Source organism: Charadrius vociferus, unplaced genomic scaffold (genome assembly GCF_000708025.1).
Source record: "Charadrius vociferus isolate BGI_N301 unplaced genomic scaffold, ASM70802v2 scaffold217, whole genome shotgun sequence".
Lineage (NCBI taxonomy): Eukaryota > Metazoa > Chordata > Aves > Charadriiformes > Charadriidae > Charadrius > Charadrius vociferus.
In genome coordinates this window covers 2,972,053-2,998,617 of record NW_009649190.1, presented here as the reverse complement: position 1 = coordinate 2,998,617, position 26,565 = coordinate 2,972,053, and positions in this window count along the sequence as shown.

The following is a 26,565-nucleotide window of genomic DNA, read 5'->3' as shown; positions in this document are numbered from 1 at the left end:
TATTTCATTGAAAAGAAAATCCATTATATCTATTCATCTTTAAGGATAATTCAGATTGGAAGGGACCTCAGGAGGTCTCTAGTCTAACCTCTGGCTGAAAGCAGGGTCAGCTGTGAGATCTGACTGGGTTGCTCAGAGCTTTAATCGGTCCTTGAGTACCTCCAGGGATGGACACTGCATGTATTCATTGTGCATATTTGGTTTTCTCAACCAAGGAAAACATTCAGTCTTGTGCTGAAACTGAGTGAGATGTTTAAGTTATTGTGGGATGAATCTGAATGATTTTTCAGGAGCAGGGTAGTAACCTCCAGCCTGTGGTTTCACCCTGGTGTAACTGGGAGGCAGCCTAAATCCCGATAGAAAGGGGAGTGCTCCCTTGCTGCTAATGGAGGCAAAAGCGTGAATGGTGGGCACCTGCCATCAAAAAGTAACTCATGTTGACTGTAGTCTACTTTATTATGATTTGGTTGTATTGTTGTACCATTTCTCACTGGAATCTCTCCTCTTGCTGACAGTAGGAGTTAAGCAGTTGGAACGTACTCCAGGTGTTCATCTCAATTCAAATCTAAGTGAATTTTGATCCTTTTAGTACTTCCACAAAGAGAGATAGTGAAGGTAAAGGATTTATACACAGAATTATGGTAGTTTCTGTTTAGGTTTCCCTTTACGGCAACGTACCTTTGACCTGACCTGTTTTGCTATCATGGCAATAAAAGGTTACTGAGGATAGACAGATAGTGACTTAGGCCAGAATCATGCCAAAGCTTTGCAGGAAATAGATTTGATTAGCTTAGACTTCATGTTCTTTTTCCATGCCAGCTATGCTTCCAGAGAAGTAATTATTGCCCTGCTCAACTATGACATGAACGTCAGCAAAGTGAAAAGACAGTTTTTTCTGCCTTTAGGAAAAATGCAGCATAGACTTTGCATTAACACTCACCCTCCTCACTTAAGAGTAACAGGACTATAATCACCTCCTCAAAGTCATGCCCTGTGGTGTGATTCCAGTCCTACAAAGTGGCTGTTCTGATCATCTGGTATTATATCCACATCATAGTCACAGTTAGACACCGGGAAAGCTACAATTGTGGGAAATGCACTTACTCTTCCTCTGCTTCTATTCCTACACAGGCATATTCTTTCCTAATTTAATTAAATGTCAGGGGAAACTCTGATCTGTGACATCCAGAGCGACAGTTTTGAGCCTCGCAAGGGTTAGAAACATAGGAAGAAAACTTGGCCATGGGCAAATGAATTGTTATTCCTTTTCACTTTTGTATTGTGGAGCAAGAAATCTAAATTTAGATGTGTTATCCTGCATGCATAACTTTTGTTGACTCAACCAAATGTGTGTATTGTCTAGAGAAAATTGGAACTTTTGCCTCCTGGGCAATTAGCAAGATGTTATGTCACCTTTTACTGCTCATACATTTTTAATCTTGAATAATTCACATGCTACTTACAGTTCTAGTCTGTCACACCATTGTTGCTCACTGGTTACTAGTCAATACCTACTTCTGGTTTTATTTTTCCTTCTACATTTCAGTCACATAGGTTAAAAAAGAGCAAATTGTATTGGATCTGATAGGGTATGTATTACTGTGACATGAACTTGAATTGACCACAGACAAAAACCCCTTTCCGATTAGATACTATTTTTTTTACTCATCAATTTAAAATGATTAAAATGTGAGTAATACAAAATAAAATTTTAGAATATTATCTACAGTGGCATGAATCTCCAGCCTGTATGATATTACTTGTGCCATTTCATCCTTATGTATTTGCAGATGCATTTGTCTTAGTGTTATGAACAAAAGCATGTGAGATTGAGGGCACAAGTGAGTTTTTAAAGGAACTTACCTATCATATTTGCAAGCAAGAAAATGTAAGAGTATGGGGTTTCCACACTGATTGTATAACCTGCCTCTCTCAGGATAGCGTGTGAAGTACTAATCAAACAGGGTCTGATGAATTTTTTAGAAGTGACTAACCTTCTATTGGTAATCATTGCAATACCTGAAAGTTACAACAAGTTTTATTATGAAAGTGGTGTTTATACCATGTTTTAGTTCAATTTAGAGACATCTTGTGATTTGGCTAAGAGAGCAGTCTTGAGAGAAGCGGTGATACCAGCTTAACTAATCATCGCCATAAGCTTACCTAATTCAATGTTAGCTTTATTTTGCTTTCATTGTTTAATGAGGTATAGGATGTAACTACCCAAGCGATAAATATTGCAAAATATTCTGTTTATTTCCATAAGAATAACTTTCATGAGGTATGACTGTAATTCCTTGTTTGCTTTATTTGCCTCTACTGCATATGAAGTCTAATATGTTCGCTGAGTCAAGCCAGACAGGATATATAAACAGTATGTTGTCTCTGTCAACTGCACTGGTAGCTTCGAGTGCTTTGCATTATTTATTTGCAAGTGTCTGTTGCTTAAACATTGCCTTTGACTGCATGCTTTGGAAGCGACAGGAAGTCTACCAGTTTGGATCCATTTACTGAAAAGCGAAAGCTCCTTCCCATAAATTTTAAGCTGCAACAATAGGAAACAGCGTCAGAAACGGTAGTGAATCAAGTCCCGTATGGAAGTGGTAATTGAATCTTCTAAACAAATGGTTGCATCGCTGTCTGCACTTCGACTTTCATTTCTCACCACTGCCATTTATACAGTGAGCATGTAACATGATTATGCCATCCTCGGTTGTTTAGGCAATCTAAAAGACTCGTAAGAAAAGGATTGACAGCTAATATTCATAATTTAAAGCACATGATTCTCTATTCTGGATATAATAACCTTGAACATCTAAAATAGATTATTCCACGTGTTATTTAATGCGAGGCTTCATCAGACCAGTTGGGAGCCAGATTTCCAAAGCCTTGAAGATGCTACAAGTTTATTTTAATATTAAGTTTCCCAAGAAGCCCTGCCAGAATACCAAGAACTGCAGGGGCACAAGAAGTCTTCAGGCAGTTCCTCTCTGTCTCCCGCACTGAGTTCTCCTGATAGTAAGGGGAGAGTCTGGTGGGGGTTCCTCATTCTGCAAATCCCGCATATGAACCTCCATTCAAGCTGTACGTTAGTTGGCCAAGAGTTGACAAAGCCACTACCCTAGAGTAGGAAATGTGAAATGCTTCCAGCAGAGGTTCCCTAAGATTCTTACAGTCTGGGTTTTACAGAAATTTTGTGGCGGTCGATACTTTTACAAGTGTAGACTGTAAGCATACTTTTCCTCACGATGGGGAAATTTTTTTGCAATGGCCTCAATATTTCACTGAGGACATTTTGGAAGGAAAGTCACAGTCCTTAGTCATGCAAGATATGAGAACCTACAAGAAAACTGGAGCACATTGTCTCCTCTAAGGAATTTCTTAATACTAGTTTGAGTCAGTAAAACAGAAAATAATGATAGGCTGAGAAAGTTAATTTAGGAGAATTGTCTTTAAAAACGCTTGGAAAGCCTTTCTACTTGTTTCATAATGGAAAGGCTAAATATTTTGTTTTGAAAGTGTCAGAATGTTGGGGTTTTTTAACTCAAGATTAGTAATTTATTTTGATGTTTTAGAGCTATTTGCAGTGCTCATAAAAAATTGTTTGGGTTTTTTTTTTTTGTCATTTTGATATGGTTTCTGTCATTTAGAAATCATGCTGTCTGGGAAATAAACTTTTAATCCTAGCAAAAGAAATAAATCATTATGCTTTAGAAATAAGGTGACTTCTTCCAAAGCAGAATATTAGAAAGGGACAAGCCTTTCAAATTGTGCAAATCTTTGGCTTTCTATACTTGTTTAATACGAGTCTGTGGGACAAATAGGGTTCTTCATAAAATACAACAGAATACTACTTTATTGATTATACCTGTTTAAAATAAAAATTAACACATGTACAAGATAAAGACAGCAATTTCTTTGTCACTGAATTGAATTGCTTTTTAATAAATAAATATAGTAAAATTAAATTTCTAGCAATGCCAAGTTGATCACAAATGTGGAGGTAGAGGGGAAAGTGTAGGAGAAAGACAATAGTGTGGTAATTTAGGAGTAAATAATTTTTGAGTGCAGTATTTGTGGAAATGTTGGATTAAATGCTGTCATAGGAGTAGTAAAGCCTGGGAACGGATGAGGACGTATGTCTGAGCAGCATTGAACGTTTAGGGACTATTTTCTGTTTATGGTTGCCTGTTTGTTGTAATTACTGTTACATCAACCAAAGAAATCCTTATTACAGGCTTTGTGCTGGAAGACTTCAGTGGTATGAGAGTGATGACCTTAGGTTACTGGCAGGGTTTCTTTGAATATGCAATCTAAATAATTATTTGGCAATTATACTAGCTGTATTTCAAATATTATTTCATCTGGAACTTGGAAATATGATAATGAAGACAGTTTGGTCCAAGTGCATGGTTTAGCATGATTCAAGTCCAGTAAGCTTTTCCTGATTTTTTTAAAAGCAGGTTTTATAGTGCGAACATAATGTGGTTACAAAATGCAGGTGGAAAAAGATGTCACTGAGCTGAATCACTGTTGGCAGTGGAGATTTTATTTTGGTTACATTTTAAGATATAAGCCCATTCACTCTTCCATTAATAACTTTTGTTTGGTTTCGTATCTACAGTATATATGCATATGATATTTAATACTATCTCAAAATATATTATGTATATTTTATTACAAAAAATGGAATACTTCACATTGATTCGATATAAAAAAACCCTAGAATTTGGAACCTTCCCTGGGGTCCTGTCCTATTCCCATTTAGATTGATGGGTACCTTCCTGTTCTTCTCTGTTAAAATAGGCTCAGGGTCACAGTATAAATTTGAGAGTACTAAAGTATTTTTTTCTTCTCTTTAAAATTACTTCCACAGCACCTTAAAATGCCCTTGATATTTTAGTGGTTCTTTTGTACAGATGATAGCTGCTGCTCCTAATAGCTGGTAGTTTGATAGAGTAGAGCAAGTTACAGTTTGGTTATAATGCACCAAATACGGGCAGACTTTTGTTTCTATTTTTAGCATTAAGAAAAATTCCATAGATGTCCAAAGGCAGGTGACAAGTTAAGGAAAGAAGAGGAATCAAATGAAAAGAAAGCTATAAACAAACTTTGGAATCTAATTAGCTGCCAGGATCCCAGACCACACACACAGGTGATTATTTTATGGCCTAAATAAAAAAAAAAATAAAATTCCTCCAACTGGCTAGTATAGGGAGTAATTTATGTAAGAAGTATAGGGAGTAATTTATGTAAGACTTGTTATTATATCTGCTTTTTGTCTTTTTCTTTCTTTCTTCATTCTATTTATTGATAGTTAAAACCCTAGAGATGCTTTGAGTATCCTGTGGAAATACTGTCTCCAGCTAACACTAGAGAAATGCACATTTAAAACTCTGCATTCCTAAGATTAACCTAAATGAAACTCAGACCAGGTGGTTGTCATCTTAGTTGATTCAATGCATAAAATACAAAAATGTCCTCATACAAACCAAATGGTCAGACTTGAAAATAATGAGGAGTAGCAGCAAGATTTAAGTGTCCTTTGGCCTTTTGTGAAGGTGGGAATTAAAAAAAAAAAAAAAATTAAAAATTTTTTGGCCTATTGAAAGTCAGCTTGCACCTGAGGTTCTCCGTGCTGCTGTCTGGAAGTAGCAATTTCTTCTCTATCGAGTGGCTAGCTGCAAACCTGAAAATGAGAGGGTAAGTCCCTTTCATCGTGTCTTGAATCATTGTAGCTTTTTTTTCAGCGCTCATCAAAGCTAGAGGTAAAGTCAAAGCACAGCATGTCCAGTGTGTTATCTCTAACGTACAGTTTGGGGCAGAGCAACAGGGGACATAAGGAGAGGTTAGCTGGGACAAGAAATACAATATGTTTATATTTGGGAAAGAACTGTAGCAAATCCTCTCTCTCTTCCCTCCTGAGCAAAGAAAGTACAGGAACTGTGTTGCAGGTCCTCTCATTGGAAGTTTTTTACATGGCATGTCTGGTTCATCTCATTTTCAAGTTATCAAAGGTCTGGAGCTATACCTGGTAGGGGAGACTTTCCTCAGGGCTTGATAAATCCATCCTCAAACTAATTCCTGCAGCTTGATGGGAAGCATATTGCCATTCCTGAGACTTTCACACTGGTTTGCAGGCTCTTGTGGGTTTGTCTGCCCACAGCACTCTGCTTCTCGGGAAACAGTGGACCCAGTTAATTTGTTTTGTATTTGTCAGCTGAGCGGTATTCATTTTTCACACAAACCAAGTTTTATAGGTTAAAAAAGCATGTACTGTGAATTCAGGCAAAGCAGAAGTTTACAGGCTTGATTGCCAAATTTGGAAAAAAGCTGCAACATAAAGAAGTAAAATAATCAATGTAGCCTTGGGGTTTACCAGAGGTGAAACAGTTTCCTTTGCGTTGCTTATGGTTGTTGAGGTAAATCTCAGCTTTAGGCCAAGGGGGGCAATTCAGCTGGCAGACACCACTTTGTGGGATGCCAAACCTCTCAGTGGGAGCCTGAAGCCAGTTGCGTAAGGGAGGTGCCCGCCTTGTCCCAGGCTGCTCCGAGCAGCAGTCATCGTGAGAATTTTCTATCAGTTTATCAGGGATGGGAGTCCCCCTGCCCTCACCTTTCGGCACTTGTAACCTGTCTCATGCTGCTGATCAGAGGATGCACGGCTCTTCCCTTTCCCTGACTTCTCTCAGATTATTACTGTGCCTCATTAGCCCATTTCTCTGGCTTCAGTGCCTTCCCCCTTGTCAGCTTGCCAAGACTGCTATCAGTCCTCTAAAATCAATAAGAGTATTGATTGTACAACCGTCCTCTTAATTCTACAGTCTGTACCTTGTCCATAGCTTTTCGTAGAAATCATGCAGGATATGGATAATCCAGGCGTCAAACTTGGCATGAACTATAAGTTTTAACTCCATAACTTTTGTAAACTGCGTCCCTGTATAAATCCATATGAAACACTGATGTTTCTATGCTAAGGGGCCAGTTTCTGATGCCATTACTCACTTTACTTTGTGTCTTTTAATCATGATGGTTAACACACAGTGGGTCTGTTCGCATAGTTCATATCTGAGTAACACAGCACAATTTAGGTGTTTGGGGGTGTTTTTTTAAGTCTCTACAGATGTGAGAAAATCATCAACTTCCAGTTTTCATAAGTGATCATATCTAATGAAAACTCCTGAATGTCTGGAATGCAGCAGTTGCAAGTGAAGCTCAGACAGTCACAGCAATGACTTACCCTACCTGGTGTCTGAGGGTTAAACTATGCAAATTAATATTTTTCTTCAAGCTGACTCCTTCATATAGGTAGACTCCTTTAGCAATTAATTTATGTTATGTATTTTCTCTCTGTCCATGTATGAAATATCTGCTGTAGTGGAGGATAGATTGTGGTACGTGTTTGCTTTATTTTCCTGTTTCATAGGGGTTTATCAAATCCATTCCTGAGGTTCCTGAAGCATTGTAGGATTTTACAAACCAGGCCTATTGCTAAATGTCAGGTGGCTTGGAAAGGTAGAAGTCAAGAAAGAAATTTGTCCAAATGCTGGAGATCATAAATATTTGTTAGTTGAATCTTATGAAGGTTTGTGTCATAACCAGTGAGTATTTGCTGAGAATAAGCATGTGTTTTTTGTGGTTGTTTTTGTTTTGTTTTTTTCTCTAAAAAGTAATAAATAAAAATCACAGTTAAAAGCTTTGCTGCTTGTAGAATCATGGGTAATAGTACATGGAATTTAATTTACATTTTACAGTTGCTCTTAGCTTTAATTTTTAAAATATAACTGAGTAAACAAAACTTCATCTGGAAAAAAAGACAAATGAGACTATTTTCTGATAATGAAAGTCAGCAAAGCATAGCCTGATTCCTTGTGATAGGGATAAATATATTTGCACTAATGTGCTTAAAAGGCAACTATTAGTTTTTAATGAATGTAAGAGATTTACTTTTTTAGCAGAGCTACTAAAATAATAATCATACATAAAGGAGTACTTCACACAAGCTCAGGAAATTATATTCAGAGATTTAGCTAGGGAATTTGGTTCTGGTTTGAAAGATAACGTTCATTTATATATACAAAAAATTGTTTAGTTCATTAGCATACTTTTATTCTGCAGACACTGAAAAGCTTTAATGCCCCCAAAATTACTTAGATGTAACTTAGTTTTGTGAGTTATCAAGCACTAAAGATATAAATAGTCTTATTATTCTGTCACAGCTAGTGCAGTACTGTTCCAGAACACCACTATTGCACAATAGAGGGCATTTTTAAGGGGTTTTTTCCCCCCACTAGTGTACCAGATTAGCTTGATTCTGAGATAATACATTGAAAGTGGATGTATGATTTTAAGACTTCTGGTGAAGTGCAGACTTTCACATTAAAGCATTAAAATGTGTCTAATGGGCAGACACTATGTTTTTTGAAGTGAGACTTTTGATTCAGGATCTAATGCAGCACCGATGGAAGATTAGTCAAGTAATTTTAATGAATGGGAAAAGGAGTCAGACCAAAATTTGCTACCTTCATGCTGGAGACAATTTTCTCTTGGTCACATCTATGAATATGTATATGTACATATATAAAAGTGTAGTGCCATTGGTGATGGAAACCAATGGAGTTGCAGGAAGGAAAACGGGAACATGGAAGCAGACATTTGGGCTCTTACCTTAATTTGTAGGAACTGGGCTGGGTGTCACCAACAGGTAGCAATAGTAGGAGTCATGGCTCCAAGATGCATTGCGCTTGAGAATTTCTCATAAATTAAAATTAATCTCTTCCCGTTCTCCAAAGGCACTCATGACATGTTGTATAGAAATTAATATCAGACATCAGAGATAATTATCAATACATCAACAGTGGCATTGATTATTAATGACACCACAAGGAAATGCCTAAACTTGGCTGAATTATGCACTAAGAAATCCACTATTAACTTTGTTTTAGCTCTGCATGTCTGTTGCTAAGCTTTCTTAATCACTGTAAGTGTATCAGATAAAAAGCAGAAACTGGAGAAACAGTGTTGAAAATAATTGTTGTTCTCTGGAAAATTGATCCAAGGAAACTTAGGGACAACTTTATAGTTGAGAAATTTGCACTACAAGTGATACTTTTTGTTTTACTTAATATATATAAAAAAAAAATGGTACTAGAAAAATGTACTCTGAAGAGCTGCTAGGTATTAATACCCAAACTGTACTAAGTGATAATATTCTTATGCCAGACTGATAAGCACCTGTACAAAAAATATAGATTGCCAGCTAAATTAGTCTGGTAATCCTGATAAGTCCATAGTGAGGTCTATGATGTCTGCTAGGGGCAAAAATGTATTCTGTAAGACTTGCCTACAATCTATATTTTCAGTCTATGCATGTCAATCAAATTATTTCAGGAAGGGCTTTAGCTTCTCAGATAGCGAAAATAGCCTTGAAAATTTCCTTCAAATCCATGTCCCCAAATCTAACTTTCCGCAGGGGAAAAGATGTTCTTTTTAGGCTGAGGCTTTAAAGCTGGCTGGGGCTTTCACGGTGGCCTTAGGTTGGAAGTGAAATTAAAAAATCTAATCCTTCTTTTTCTTAGTTTTTACTTTTACTGTTTCCTTCTAAGAAAGAGCATGTTTAAAACTAATGGTGGTTGTATACAAGCAGCAACAGAGAAGCTGCCAGAAATTACTGTGGCTCGTAATGCAGCAGCCACTTTGGATTATATTCTTTAATCGTTATCACATGGTTAAGACACATTCCTAAGGCTGCTCTAAAATGGTTTGCATAGTCTGGCTCAGCGACATCGCACGGGAATACGAAGGTGATTTTTAAATTCAAGATGGGTTACAGATGGCTTAGACTTACACACAAATTGTATTTGTATTGAATTCTTGCATGGTTTTATGAATAGAAGTAAGAGCATTACATATAAAGCTAATGAACTCTCAATGTGCAGTCGTGTATTTTTTTTTAGTGATTATGTACTTACATGAGAAATTCCAGCATAGGGAAAAATTACTTCTTTTGATGGCTACATATTTTATCCACAGTAACTTGTTCTGTCTGAAGAATATACATTAAATCTTGGTTAAGAATGTATGAGGTAGTTTATGTGTATGAGGCATCAAATGAATCTGTCAGAGCTGACTGTTGATAAGGTATGGGAACCAATGGCTTGGCAACTCTCTACTTGCAAACTTTTTTGCAATCAATACTGTATTAATCATTTAGTTTCTGCCGATATAGAATGGATATTCTTTCAGGGACTGCATCCAGCAGAGGGAAATGTGATGTAGCATCAGCATTACTGTTGCATTGGGAATGGGAAGGAAAATGAGGAAATTTTAGACTGCTCTCCTGAAGCGAGTGTGGCTTTTGTCTACCTGAGTGTAATTTATGCATTATAAACTAAACAGATAGGAATATTTTGAGAGACACTGTCTCTGGGAGACACCTTCCTTCAGGGAGAAGGCTAAAGACCAGAAAAAAAAAATCATACCAGTAACAGCAAATGGCCGGTGCAGTCCTGACAGGATCCTACCCAATAGCTTGCCATAGGAGGTACGCGTACCAGAAAGAGGCATTTGGTTGGGGGTGGTGGTTGTTTTTTGCTTTTTTCACGTGAACGCAAAACAAAAAAATCACATATATGAAATAGTTGAAGGGACAACGGTTACTCACTGGAAAGGGGGGGAAATGAGAGTGCACTTTTCCAGCATGATTCACTTTAACATAGCATAATTTGAGAAGTGAAGTCCATTGCTTTGCAATGTATTATAAGAGAAATTATTTTGTCATGGAAATGGAAGAGACCCTTTATGATGACAAATGTTTTCTTGTGTGTGACCTTCTCCCACATCCTTTTCTTCAAAGTTTAAAAGGCAAGAAGGTGCCAGTAGAGATAGTAATTATTATAAATTTGGTCTCTGGAGGCTCTCTCGTATGTGCTTGTATTTAATAAATCGTCATCTCTGCCTCTTCCAAAACAATATTAAAAGTGTTTTGTGTGGGTGGTTTGGGTTTTTTTTTTTGTTTTTTTTTTTTTTCTTTTGCCTTTGTCTGATACTATTGCAAGGCAGGTCTGGGGATAGCTCTGTTGGCTCCTGAAGTTCTGCACAAGAAGAGAAGACTGTGATGGATGTTAGCCCCGCTCTGTGGCCATGTCTAAGCAGACATGCCTTGTAATTGTTGACTTCACTGTTTGCTTTCAAGTACACTACGTTTGGATCCGTATTGCACTGCTTATCACTTTAAGTTTGTCCATATCTTTTGCACAAGTGACTTTCTGGTGCTAACAACGATTTTTTAAGCTACTTGATGCGTATTACTATATCAAGCTCAAGTTAACCAACTTTGTGTTTGTAGAGAATTGGGATAAAAAACATCTATGTGAGCCTTCCTGACTTCTTTGAGAACTTTTTGACTATAGGCTATGCTCCATTTTGTTCTTTGTTACATACCTTAATTTTTATTTTTTTTTTATACCACGGTCTTGGACAGTGCTTGTGAAGTAGACACAGAGATCATGCAATGGCATGGCTTCAGCTGTTCTCCTGGAAATTTAAAAGGACAGCAGGCCTGCCATTCCTCTCCTCACCATGGGGAGAACAATAAAAATGTATAATGAACTGCTGTCTTTTAGAGAACTTACAGATCCAGTGACAGAGGAGATGAAGAATCTTTGTGGTTTTGGTTCCCCTTTTGATAGAGGATGGCAAAAATGTTTGTCCACAGAGAAAGCCAGAGGGGATAGGCAAAAAAAAATAATCCACTAGCAGTTGGGTTAATCTGTGCATTTCAGCAAGCTTAAGTGAAGAGCTTGTTTGCGTAAGTTTGACTTGAAGGCTGATTGTCATGAACCGGTCCAATATTCGCAGGAGGGGCGAGATGGTTTGTAAGGAAATTTAGGCTTCTGCATTTCAGAAGCACACCCAACCTAATTGTTTATTCTTTTTTTAACATAGGAGGGGGAACAAAATCAACCTAGACACTTCCAAGGAATGATTCATCATACCTGTTTTAGAGTCGACTGTAGGCTGAGCTGATGGAGTTGTAAGTGTGCCTGTTGTCTCTAGTGGCAATAAGGGAAGTCTAGAGGGCTAGCTCAGATGCGGACGGTGCAAGCACCTATGGCTGGCCATTGGCATTCTAATGTACTCTCTGGAGTTCGTGAACCTGCGGATGTAGCCTCTCCTATGTTCACATGTAAGGTGTGGTTCAGGCAAATGAAATTATTGCATTGGTTTGAACGAAAGCTACATGCCCTCTTAACAATGTGTCTATCCATTTTGTGGACTGTTGTTTTATTGGTAACATTGAATAACAAAATAGGTATTACTGTATGAGGTGTTTGTTCCAAATCTGGCAAGATTTTTTTTTTTTTTCTGGAGGATTTTCTTTTAGTTCAAAGAAGTTTGTCAGAAGTTTATTTTTTCATATCTTCATTGAAGCTAATGCAGTCCATGTGTCAGCCTGAGTTACCACTGTGATGGTTAGTTGTAGTACCTGACATGAGATGATTCAACAGAGGCAGCAGATGTTCTTCAGGGGTTTTTGTTTCTGATCCAGATTTTTAAAGAATATTTTGCTGCAGTTTTATGAACCACGCTTACATACAGAGAGTCTGGTCACGGCTGAAAATCTGTAACTCTGCCATGACTAGTTTCCAAATATGTGAGGTATTCAACAGAAACACATATCTTGGATGTTACGTATCATTTTGTGTTTGCCATCAGCTCCCTCTCTGTGCAGATTACAAGTAAGGACCAAGTCCAACACTGCCGAAGAATTTTATGATTATTTAGATGTCATCTATCAAGGTGCAAAGAGAGTTGCTCAGCTGGTATAGGCCACTTGGGCATTATTTGTGGCTGTTAACAAAGTAAGCGGTCAAGCTCCTGAAGGAAGTGGGAACTAGAGTCTTTCCTGCCTTCATGTGCGCTTACGTGTTATGTACTCTTAAAATTATATACCCCTGCTTATTCTTGGGAGCATTTTTAGACAGACAGTTGCCCAAAATCAAGTCTGTAGCGTTTTTCTTTACAGCATATTCTGACAGCAAACCACGAAATTCTGTCTTTCAAGCAATAGCTGTTCCAGTTGCTTACTCCATTGCGTATCCTCTGTAAGATGACCTAATACAGCCAAAAAGTATACTATAATCCAGGTTTTAATATAATTTATAAATACAAAAATTGAAAACAAAACAAAACCAATGCCAAGTTTCCAAGTTTATTTTCACTTTTTAAAATTGTTTTGCATGACCTTTTTTTTTTTTTTTTTTAATGCTGTGGAAACTGAAGACTGTGCTAAGAGATCCAGTTTTCCTTTTAAGTTGGTTGAAACCTGTGGAAGCGGGAATTATATTTTACGTTATCAAACACTTCATGAAAGAACTCAAATCCCAAAAGCATATAAAATACTTGAATGTCAATATTTGCGATGAGATCTGTTTATAAACATACTGGTATGTTTGCTCATCTGTATACTCCACATCTGAGAAAGCTTCCAAAACTGTCTGGCCTATACTTTAACTGTTGGAAACATAGTAGAATTCAAAACTGTGTAAAAAGTGCCCCTTTTGGCCAAACGCATATCCCTTTTTGGACACATTTGTGCCAGAGCAGATGTGGTGTGCAGCTGAACACTGTTTACTGCATAGGAATATCCAGCTGATCAAAATTTCCACACTGTGACTGCAATAATCCTTCATTTCTGTTGTTTATCTGAGATCCACCCTAACAGGGAGTCTGATAGGGGAATTTAGTGCGGGTCTTGAAGGGGACATGTATTAACTTTAGGAAAATAGCTAAGATATTAGCAGGATGCTATTACTTGCAATAATACACTTTTGAGCCAGGCCTTGATAAGTGGTGATGTTATTAAGGAGGACTTTTCACAGCAATGTTTGTTTTTGCTTAGACTCGTTGGGTGTTTACAGGACGGTTGGCCATGGATACTGCACGCCGGAAACAGTGTCTTACTCATTTGCTAAAGTCAAGCTGTGAAGTGAGATTTTTCACATACTGATCTGCTTTCCTAAAGTTTAAGAATTAGAAAGGATGTGAAAGTCTGTGCCTTTGTTAGATGTATATATTTTTTCACTAGATAGATGATGAAAATCTATGTAATATTTGCTTACGATCCTCTTAATTAGAATTGTTTTTTCATGCATTTCAAGAGCTTCATTCAAGTGCAGGTGGAAGGCAGACTTGGCTTGATTGACTGTAAAATGCTTCCACATTTAGATGTGTTCTGTGAAATAAACATGAAAGAAAAAAATACCCTTTGATTGTGTCTGAAAATGCAGTTATCACTGCCATAAGTGTAAGAGTGAGAGAGAAGGGAGAATGACGGGAGGGGGGTAGATTCAGAAGAAGAGGGAGAAATCATTAGATAAGAGACGAAGAGAGCTCCAGAAAATACTTTTTAAAACCCTACCACCTTCCCACCCCACCCACCCCCCGAAAAAAAAACCACCAGAAAAAAACCTCCCCAGGAACAAAACATATACTGAATGAAGCAAATTAGGTAGTTAATGGGTCATAATATAGAAAGAAAGAAACTTCCATACACAGGTAGCATGCCACGTAACTGTATTTCTGCTGTGAAAAATTTTAACTAAGGTAATATTGCTACATTCCAGGGTAAAGTACTCTGTCCAGAGGAAAAAAAAAATGCATCCCTGTGCATTTCCCTATCTTATAATTGCCATAAAGCAAAATATTGATGCTCTCAAAAACCTGTTAATTTTTTTTTTCCTGAAATGCTGTGTAAGAATATGCTTCAGTCAAGGGTTTATGGAAATTAATACAATGCACTATATAGAAAATGAATTCCAGAGAAAGATCAATAAATGCTGTATGCAGCAGAATAAAGTTATCAAAATGCAAATATTTTAAACAAAACAGAATTTAACAATTGCCAAGATAAGCTATTCCCTCAAAGCACACTGAAGACATTTTCTAGTTTACATAATGTAATTAAATTCAAGCCTGAAGAATTCAAATTCGTCCCAAAGACATTATTGGCAATGTGATTTAATGTGGTGATAAGGATGAAACTGTAGCATGTTTGAAGGCCACAAGAGTATTATAAAATTACATTTGAAAGCTGACAACAATTGTTTGCAATCTTTTTTTTTTTAAACCCACTCAATAGTGACATAACGAACAGAAGACCTTTTCCATTATTAGCAGCACAACCTCCTCCTCACACAATTTGGGTCAAGTTCACCCTGATGTAACTTCCATAGTCTCACTGAACCTATACTAGGAGAATATGACCCTTTTTTGTCTTGTGGAGGGGAAAAAAATCCAACAACCAAACAACCCCCCTCCCAAAAAAACACCCCCAACCAAGCATTTAAGTGAACACAGTGCAAGGAAAACGTGAGTCGGTGCTTTCTGGCAACAAGGTAAACCATTTTGTTTATATTCTTTCAGCAATATGAGAGGTGAGTACAGGTTTTATGTACACCGCTTTCTCACAGTTGGTTTTATTGTTCATGTGACAGGGGACAGAGTGAGCTGCGTGCTGCCCTGGAGTCAAGAGCTCTGTGGCATCAGCCTTTTTTCTGTCTCTAACTAATCTTTCTAATTATATTTTAAACCCACATTTCGTCTGCAAAATAGGGCTATACTATTTCCCATCTTGTAAGATCAGCTAGTTGAAAATGCAACAGGTCTTGCAAAAATATTTATATTATATCATAAAAGTTAATGTCCTTTGATCCTTTTGTATTATGAGTGCCTCAAGTCCTGTAAATTAGGGCTTCATCAGTCAGGGTGCAGAAAGACACATTCTGCGAAGCATATCTTGGCAGGGGTTGAGGGACATCTCAAAAGGTGCCGATATTTTGCTGTTGATGAGTGAGGGTCATTTAGCTTGCTGAGTTGAAAGGGTCTTTCAGAAGGATTAAAAAGGGAGAGAACTATTTGGATAGGGATGCTTCCTACTGCAGAAGCTTTATAGTCAAACTGCCCCTCTTAAAAGGATTTATTTGTTCCTTAACAACTTCATGGCGTGACCCCTGATTGACAGTGAAGTGGTATTTATAGTTTTCAGGCAGCCATCAGAAATGACTAATTATGCCTCCCTTGGAATGTATGTGCTTTGATGCCGTATGCTGTCATTATCTCACAATTTGCTGTCTCTGATAAAATATGTATGTATGAATAGTAGTGGTACTTAACATCTACCTTTCTTCAAGTTCCATATATTAAATATTTTGTAATTTTTGTAATTTTTAGGTAAAAACTGTTGCGCCTCCTGTGGTGTCCCCTTTTGAAGTAATAGGTGTTTCTTGTTCAGTCAGACACTCTTGCATTTGTCATTTTACAAAATCTTCTATCAGGCTTGAATGCATGTAAGTCAAGGAAAAAAGATCAAAGGCTGATCCATTAGTAACCTGTCAGATCTAACCTTCCCATAGAAAATATTCTATGAAAAGTTTAAAATTACTCTTTACAAAAGGGCAAAAGACTGTATAAGAAAAATTATGAAATGCATAGTGTGTGCACCAGCAGGACCAAACCACTGGTTCATCTGCTTCTTAACTGGAATATCAGATTAAATAGTTGTATAATATGTAGAGAACAATCTGTTTCTTTAAGTTTGCTATTTGTACATTGCTGGGTAGTACTTTATGTAACTTTCTTCTAAAGAAACCCTGAAAGTACTCATCATAAAATACTACCTGGAAGCCTCTGAACTGTGCTCTTCTGTGATTATTGTTGCTTCAAACTTAACTGAATCTCTTTAATTTTCTGGAGTTTGAATAAAAAATTATCTAACTCCAATGAAAAGTCAATAAATAAATTTTTTTTTTTTTTTAACTAACAATGTATTTTGCCTCCATCCACTGTGCCAAACCTGGCACCTAAGAATAACTCACGCATTCCATTTTATTATTTATCAAAGAAATGCTTATTAGCAGGAACCTATCCACTGATTTTATGGTAAATTTTCTCAGTTAGGAATTGTATTTTAACAGCGTGCATGTATTTTTATCCCAGGAAAAAAAAAAACAACAACAAAACAGTAGCCTAATAAGTAGGTTACCTGGATGTTGGGGACAGTTTTAATTACTTGTTTGCCTTGATTCAGACCAAGGCATTTCCCTTTGGTCTTCCCTATCCTTGGTGACTCATTGACACAAGACAGCTATCCTGAAGATGGTCTTTATAGCTTGTCCTAGTGGAGTCTTTATTTGTAGATCTAAACATTGGTAGCATCAGACAGTAGCGTATAATACCATAAGCTTACTAAAGCACTCACCAGCTGTCCAGGAGACAGTAGTCCAAATTCCTGTAATGAATGGATGAGGACAGGTGATGAGAGGCAAACCATGCAGTATGGAAGCATGGATATTAATCCTTGCATAAGGGGGATGAACCTTGGGTAGCCTGCAGGATTGCTGGTTAACCTCCATCTGGGTCCAATCTTTCAGGTGGCTCCAATGGACTTCTACCCAGTGGGAGACCCTCTCCAAGGACCTTGACTAAAACCATGGTTCATTCTTTTTCCTCCCTTATGTGTTGGTGGGGGTATTCAACCAGGATGGGGAAAAAAAAAAGAGGTTTCTAACCTGGCTAGAACAGTTATGAGGTCCAGAAGACAGAGGTGTAACCAGGCATGACAAACTTTCATGCCCAGCAGCAATGAGCAGAAACTGACTAGGACTTTACTAAGGACAATTCCTAACACTAATCATACTGTAACCTGCTAAAATTTTGAACATTGTAATTTAACTTCTTCCTCATTCTAATCAAATGTCTCTGGGGTACTAAATAGAAAGTAAAAAATAATACAATAGAGTGCAAATCTTATCACTCCTAATTCTAAAATTTGATTTGCCTCATATCCAATGATGAAAAAAAGATTACCTTGTAGCGCACGAATGAGAAAGAGAGAAGGGGAAACAGGAATCCTAATGTGGCTATTTACTGGTGCAGCAAGTTAATTACACATCTGAGAAAGCATCTAGCATTGTCACGTTACATTGCATGCGTATGTATGTACACATGGCTGAATATAAATATGTGTGTATATGAGCGTGTGTACATGCTTTATGCAACATTGCACTACTTGTGCACAGTACTTCCTGAATTTGTTCTTGAAGTCATTGTTTTTAAGGGATGTAAATGAAGACAAAACATGACCCAGTGGATTTTAATGTATAGACAGTTACTCTTCGTAAAAATGTTTACTTGATTAAATGCTCCGGTGGACAGTGATCAAGGAAGGAAGTGGTAGGTAAGTAATGAAAAGTGTATTAGTACAAAAAGTATCAACAGCTTATAGGACACGATAAATTATCTCTAGATCTCTAGTGGGATAAAGCAGGCACTGCAGACTTTTGCATGAAATTATTTTATTGAGGCCTTCTGTTTCTTAGACTATTTTCCGTGAAAGCTTTTCTGTCAGTTATGCAGTTTTCTATTGCACAAATCACTGCAACCCACAGATGAGCTAGAAGTCACTTTTACATTGCAGTCAACTCTGTCTGAGCAGTCAGAACTTAAATGTTCATGTAATGACAATCACTTTTTTTACACACAGAGAAAGCAGAGGATCTGCAAATGAAGTGAGCGTAGCAGTCTGGCATACCATCATGCATCTTCATGAAAAACTCATCTTCTGTTCTGCTATCTGCAGACCATTTCTCAGTGCTGGGCAGAGATAGAGACCCATGCAGCTCTATGGGCAGTTTTTCCTCCTCTAATACCCCCAAGCTGAGATGGTGTTGGCGTAGCGCGGTCTTTCTGTCCAAGATAAATTCATAGACAGTCAGTACGCCTGGAAGAGTTGTCTCGTATCTACAGAGTCCAGAGAGATATGGCTGGGGCTTTCAAACTAGCTGAAGTTCTTTCGGTTGCTAAAGCTTTGTAGGAATATGAAGTTAAGCTATAACATACATCTTCATCTGTGGTATATGGTTCATCTATATAGTGCAGAGAAGAAAAAATTTTGTGAGGTAAGGACTAAGTCCAGTATTTTCTGTCTCTACATCCATATTTAGGCACCTAGAGTAACTCGGCTTATTTTTAGAGGCACTGAGTGGCAAACTGACTAAAAATCAAGTCACTGAATTATCTAAAAATAGCAGCAGTACTCTATTTAGACTATCATGTTTCAAACTTACTAATTTCCTAATTATTTTGGCATAAATACAATTGCACAGTATTTGTCTTGAGGTTGATTCTGAAAAGTGGATATTGAAGAGAGAGCTTGCCTTTGGGATATGGTCTTTTCATTCAGCTGTGGGAAACAGACAGAATTACTTATAGGCTGCTGTTATGGCAGGGTGTTTTCAAACCTGATAATTAAATTCAGAGGTATGGCAGATCAAAGGAAACCGTACAGGAAAAAGATGTAACAAGAAAGTCAGGAACAGATACAGACAGGAGTTTTTTGCTGTACATGTCGTTCTGAATTAGAATGGCAGGACGCTCTGTCAATAAGATCAAAAGGCGGGAACAGAGATGAAAACTCTCCTTTTACTGTTAATTATTATAAACCAGGTAGGAATGTATTTGAACACTATTGGCAGAATAGTAAAAAGCAGTAACTTCCCCACCCGTCCTCCCTTCTTCTAGGAGGAGAATACTGGAGCATTTGAAACTTAAAAGAAGTCAGTTGTTTCTGGGTGATTTTAACATATTTTTTTTTTTCCTCTTCGCTATTAACACTAAATGGCTATACCATTTAAGAGCCACTTTCTGACATGCTCCCATTTTTTTCTTAAAGGTAAGCATGAATAGTGTAAGTTAATCCACAGGGATTTTAGTGGAACGTGGTTATTGTAGGATGCCAGCTTGGTCATCCAAGAGCGGTATTTTCCTCTGTGCCAGAAGTTTTTCAGACAGACCTTTTTGATCATTGGTATTTTGCATAGGATGAACTATTGAGGCACTGAGTGATCATTTAGGAGCCCAGGAAATTTTCTCGAGCACTGGGGAAGCTAATGATATAGTTAATTCCTTAGGAGATAATTCAATTCTTCTTGTATAAATTTCATGCTGGTTTCACTTGCAGGTGTTCTTCATGTTCTGTTCTAAATTGCTGCTTAGTGTTCCTGAGCACAGTTGGTAGTTCCTGTGATGATCCCAGATGGAGCTGAATTTCAATGGATATGGGTGATCTGCAGGGATCCCAGATGGTTTAAGAGGTTTGGAAGCCTTGGCTGGGATTCAGCTCGCATTTTGCTGAGTATGTATAGCTGGGTACGTGTGTGTAGGTATGTACGAATTAATTAGGTGTCTAAGCTCCCCGTTTGATTGGTGAAATTCTAGTCAATATAGTTAATGGAGCTTGGAGGGCTACTTGGCCAACCAAAGCTGGTGTCTGCTTCCAGATGTGATAAATAACTCTTCTGACTTTGTTGACTGCATCAACTTGATCCCTGTTGATCGATGGGAACTCAGACATCCAGCTTGCAGGTAGGCACCCGCATATACATGTAAAAACAGGTGTCAGTCTCCGAGTCACATCCCGCCTACAGTGAAATCTACTGTGGGAAAAATAAGTATCACTGATGCTTTCACTTCATGACAATTTGTTTCTTACACTCTGTTGTGAAGCTTGCATGTGTGGAACTGCAGAATGCTTAAGCGTGGAAATGCAAATCAAACTCAGCTCTGGTGTGAATAAGAAAATTATAAATTTTTCAAAACTAACTTATAAAAAGTTGAACGCTATGCTGTACCTTGCATCTTTTTATACCCTCAAATAAGTGCCCTGTCTGCTGCCATTTTGTCCTCTTCCCCTTTTTGCATGGCAGCTTCCGATAGACTGCATCTTACTCACCTTTGACTAACTTTTCCTTTGATAGCAACATGTTGACCAAAAATATTTTTCTTGGATATTAAAGAGGAATTCAAACACATCATGTGTGTTTTCTGTGAGATTAGTTAAACTGTTTTACAGTCATTGGAGATGAGATTTCTCTTGCCTAACTGTAACTGACTAAAAGTTTAGCATCTATCCTACGTTAAATGTGGATACCCCTCTGCGAGTCAGCGGAATGAGTGAAGTAACTGCAGAGAGGGACTGGTCTTCTTCTCAGGTAACAATTTACTATGGGATGAGTTGTCCCAGGAGGCACCTGTAGCACTGGCTAGTTTAGATGAGATGCATCTTTTTTAGGTGGTTAAAGCTGGATGTGTCTTAAGCTCCTGCCTGTTATTATTTTCCAAATGAGGTGCTGGCATCTTGCAGATACTTCAGGTGCTGCTGTGAAGTATCTCAGCTCTTTAAAGCAGGAGAGAAGTTGCAGTGCTGCAGCTGGCAGTGTTTGTGTCCCTTCCTGGCCGTAGGTCTACGCTGCAGCCTTCCTCCCATTGATTGACCCAGTATAAAACCCAAGTTGCTCTGCAGCCACTCACATTGGGACTGCATCTGCTGGCATTTTCCTCTTGCAGTTGCATATTGAAATCATAGCTCAGTGCCTTCATAATCACTGGGAAATGTAAAATCATACTGCATTGCTACTTTTTTTTTTTTTTCTTTTCATTTTTGAGCATCTCTATACAGCATCAAGAAAATGAAGTATTGTTTCATAACCATAGCTTGAAATTTTTCCATTTAGGGACTTGAGGGTATGGAAATTGATTTGATTATATTCTACAGGAGCAAACAGACTACAGATAAAATATTTTACATATTTTGTGCTTCAAGATGTTTTATTTCTTAAAGGAAAATTAGGAGCAGAACTGTTTGGGAAGAAAAAGATAGAAAGGCTTAGAAAGCAAATAAATAACCTCCCTTAAATAACTAGAGGTCACCACATGTCTAAAAAAAGTCATTTCATGTTCAGAAAATGGAAAACTTTGGCTAAAAGTCTGTTCTGGTTCAGCCACAAAATAAGGTGAGCAACTAGAAATTAAAAAGCTACTTGGAACAAAATGATAAAACAGGAAGTGGATACTAATCGATATAAATTAGAAGTAAAAAGTATGGAAAATTTATAGGGAAAGCCAAAAACAGGAAATGAAAAATCTGTGGTTGGCAAGGCATAAAAAGTTTTTAGTGTATTAAGAAGAAAAATCCTAATAGTATAAGCCACTAGATGGAGATAGTAAGATTGTTACCAGTGATTTGAAAGAGCCACAAGTGTTAAATAAATATTTTTATTCTGTGTTTTGAAAAATGCTTGGTACTGTCCTCATGTCATGAGTGTGTGGAGGCACTTTCCAAAATGCCTGGAAGAAAGAAAGGAAGACGTCAAGCAGCACCTACTTGGACTAAAGACTATTTAAAATCAATAGGCCTGGATAACTTTTGGACAATAGTCCGGAAAGATTTGTTAAGGAGATTCCCATTTCATTGATGTGCCTTCTTGAAGGAGGAAAAAAACAAACCAGAAACCAACCCCCAAACCAAACAAAACACCAAACCAAAACAACAACAAAAAACCCCAAATAAAAACCAACCAACCAACCAACCAATCCCACCTCCAACAACCCTCCCAAAAAAACCTTAACCACCCACGTGAAAACACAGGGGAGTACAGGAGTGCTAATGATTTTCTGGTATTGAAATACAACTGATACCTATGCAATAATCGCATTGCTATTATTTCTGAGCAAAATGAAAAGGTTTCTAATTAATAATGCAATAAATTTTAGGTATTTCAGTTTAACTGAATATAAACCGACAGTTAAAACAGGTCTGTATAAACAGACCATTTCACTATGTAATATCTGGTTTTCTTACTTGAGACTTGTCATTTGATTGATAAAAATGATTTTAGAAATAATAGACATGCATAATTTTGGCCCCTGTTTTCTTTTAGACAAATACACTATACAGCATAAGGCATGTACACATCTGATTAAGAAGAGGTTAATTGTCAGATCCTCTGCATATCATATTTAGCTAATTCATGATGGTACAATCAGAAATGCAAAATGCAGGTCGGACTTATGAACGATTTGCATCCTGTAAATCAGAGTGCAAAAAAATTAAAAATCTAGAATGCAAAAGCTGTTCAGAATTTCTCAGTGCAACATCTGGATTTATAAATTTAAATTTATATATTATAAATTTAGAAATTAAAAAAAAACCCAAAACAGTGCTTGGATTTGGTGATGAATCTTAAAAGGTATGTTGCAAAATTGTAGGGAGAATCAGAAAGATGGACAAAAAAGTGAAATGCTGACTAATTTGTTCACCTCAGCAAGGCTAGAGATGGATTATCTACATGTGATATACTCAAAGCCCACACGTTAGACAAATTTTACTGAATACAGTACAGAAATAAAATTGCAAGAGAAAGAGGGAGAAAGGAAGGATTATGCGTGTTGGAGCTGATGTCACCACCAGTTCCAGTTTTCATTCTTTTACTCAAAAAAATAAGAGATTTTATATGCGTGTGTGTGTGTATGTGTGAAAAAATAGCTTTGACACAGACTCAGACAAGCTTCTCAGTCTTGTAATTTGCTTTTAAGACCATCTTCTCTTTAAAATTGTTATCAATGTACATAGTCAAAGAAGCTTCTGCACCAGTTAGGTATTCATTCACGTTCATTATCTTAAATCTGGTCACATACTTAGGAGCAAAAGATGACAGGAGTGGGCATTTAGTAAAATAAGCAGCAATAGTGCCTAAAAACGTCGGTTTGGTTTTATGTCGGCAGCATAAAACCAACAAACTGTTCATATGTGTAGCAACTGTCTATATCCATGGGAAGGAAATTCAGAAAAATATGACCTTTCAATTGCCACTTGTCATCTGTGTTCAAACTGTAAAATACTAGAAGTACTAGTTCTAAGCTTACGAAAACACATATTGTTGCTATTTTCCCCTATGTAGAAAATCCCAGTTGCTTAAAAACAACAGTGCTGCAAGTACTGTTATTGAACTGATAAAGTCTCCATGGTAAAGATTTGTGAAGGCTCTCAGAATCAAAGGTGAGTCTTTGTTTACCTCTTGAAAACGCTTTTGTAGGAGGTTCTGGTTAGCCATTTCCAATAGAGAATGGAGCAGTTGATCAGATAGCAGCTAAACTAATGAAAAGCATCATGGAAGTGACAGGAAGATTAATTAAGTTCCTCCAGTTGTATTCACGTGTGGCGATACAGAGTTCCTTTGGGTACTGCTGCAGTTAAATGGTATTCATGGTGACAAATATTGCAGATTTCCAGAAGTGACACTTCTGAGTCAAGGGTAAAAAACACATTTGGTAGTTTTAGCCAGTGGAGAACGTGCAAAACCAAAGATGAGCCTCTATGGCTACTTAAAACATACAAACGTAACTTGCTCCTTCTTTTCTTATTCTTTAGCGTAACCTCAAGAGATTAGTAACGAATCACAAAATCTGCATTATTGTGTGGTATGTCTTAAACTACTCCAGATGGCTTCAAAATAAAAACAAACCGAATTTCTAGCCGATGTACTTAGTATATTTGATTTGAGGCACAAAAATATGTGCACTTGGAAACACTTTAGATTACTTTTGGAGCCTTAAAAAACTAAACTGTGGCTTGTTTGCCGATTTTATTTCTGCACTGTGGTTACTGTAGTACTAATAGGAATGAAATATCTACAATACATAAATTTCCAAATTATGTAGACGTTCTAGCCTTACTTTACCTTCAAGAATCTTTTAGTTTTGGGGTGCTTTTGGCAAATCAGTAGGTCAAGTGTGATTTGGATTGCTTCTCTCCCACTTTATTCTCAGAAATGAATGTTCACACAATAGATTTTTATTCTTAATAGCTGTCTCTGTACGGTAGATAAAATTTATTTTAGGAAAATCTGGAAAGCTTTCAAGTGTATGAGATCTTTTAACCTACTACACGTGATGCGTAAACTTAAAATGTTGTGTCGCTGGTGTATATTGTTGCCTACTATTACGTTTCTGCCAGCAAAGAGTCCCTCGATGTGCTTCTGCATTTGCAAGAAAAGGTTTGTGGTCAGCCTCACTAATTGAAATTCATCAAAGCCAACTGGTAAGAGTCTGGGTATAAATCTAATATTAGTTGCCTCCTGGGAGAGTTCAAGACTGGAAGAGAGTTTTCCAGGAATCCTAGGGAATTAACTGGGTGCATTAATATTAAATATTAATTGGTCTCTGCAACAGACATGCCCGCGAGTGGTTTTAATACTTACTATGGAGGCATAGTGTAAATCAGCGGATAGATAAAAATCAGTAGAAAGCATAGATAGCACAGCTAGTTCACGAAGTGGCCTTCTGGCTCTGGACCAAGTCAGGTGTGGGGGGTAACCTTTAGCGTTCCCAGCTCCGGAGAAATGCAGGGGATGTGCTGTACTTCTGGGACACGTGTACTCTCGGCTTGCTTTTTGTTTATTCCGAGGAGGTGATGTCTTGTGGGGTAGTCTGCACTTTGAAAAATCTGCCCTTTGTGGCAAACCCTTTATCAAAGTGGGGTTGTCAAGGTGAAGAAGGACAGAAGAAATGAAGGTGGAGATTCTATTTGGACAAAGCAGCAGGTTGTTGGGAAAGAGGATTTCAGGGAGTAGAAGCTACTTCTATTATTAGAAATAAGGGTGTAGGGTAGCTGTTTTAGCAGAAGGTACTTTTTTTTTATGTTATGTTTACGCTGCTGCTGAATCATGAGGGTTTGGGGGGTTTGTTTTTATAGGTGAACCATGCATGAAAATATGATAATTTTGCAGTTGACCTGCATCTGTAGCAAAGCTAAATGCTGCTTAGCCTGTTCTGGCTTGTAGATGATTGGGAGTTTGCACCGTGGGCTGACATCATGGGCTAATTTGCTCGTTCATTCTGCATGATCCTGCATGCCCAGACTGGGTCTACTCAAATCTCCAGACGCACACAAGTGTTTGCTGCTCCTGACTGTGCTTCCCCACGGTTGCGTTCAGCAGAATCCTCAGTGATTGAGTTAAAACACCAGCCGTTCAGGATTGCAATTACTAAACCAATCCTTGCTTTCACTGACAGTGACAATATCCCACTCTGGGAATAAAATTTATTCTTTGTCCCTTGCTTTAAACTCTTCTTCTTTTTGCAGTTTATTAATGTTGTATGTGTGTAAATGAAAGCAGAGTTTGGCACGGAGTATATGAATTTGGGCTGTGAAAGCTTTCCAGGAGAGACCGCCAGTGACTTTCGCTCCTCCCTTGGGTTTGTTCCATAGTTGGAAGGCAAAGAAATTAAAGAAAACTTTTTGGTTTAGTTTCACTTTGGTTACTTTGATTGTATGCTTATTGTAAGAACACCAATGAGATGCAAGAAGGGGGGGGAAGGTGGTCCTGATTGTTTTGCATCCTAAAGTGCAAAACCAAGTAGCGAAGAAGACGTTGGTCTATGTGGTGCTGTGCTGTTTACTCTTCCTGAGGAGCTGACCTGCCAACAGGCTCCTCCGAATCGGTACGGGTATTGTAACAGAGCAGCCAGCTCAAGAAGGGATGGTTAAAGGCAGCATGGCTACTGCCTGACTGCCGATGATACGTCTACACAGAGGTGAGTTGTCTGTAGCCGGGGCTCTCGGCTGGCCAGCTGATGGTGCGAATCGGTAAGGTGTAGCAGCTTGGAGGAACATGGAGGACTGGAGCTCGCCTACATCTCGCAGGGGCTGACTCCCAGCAGAGTGAG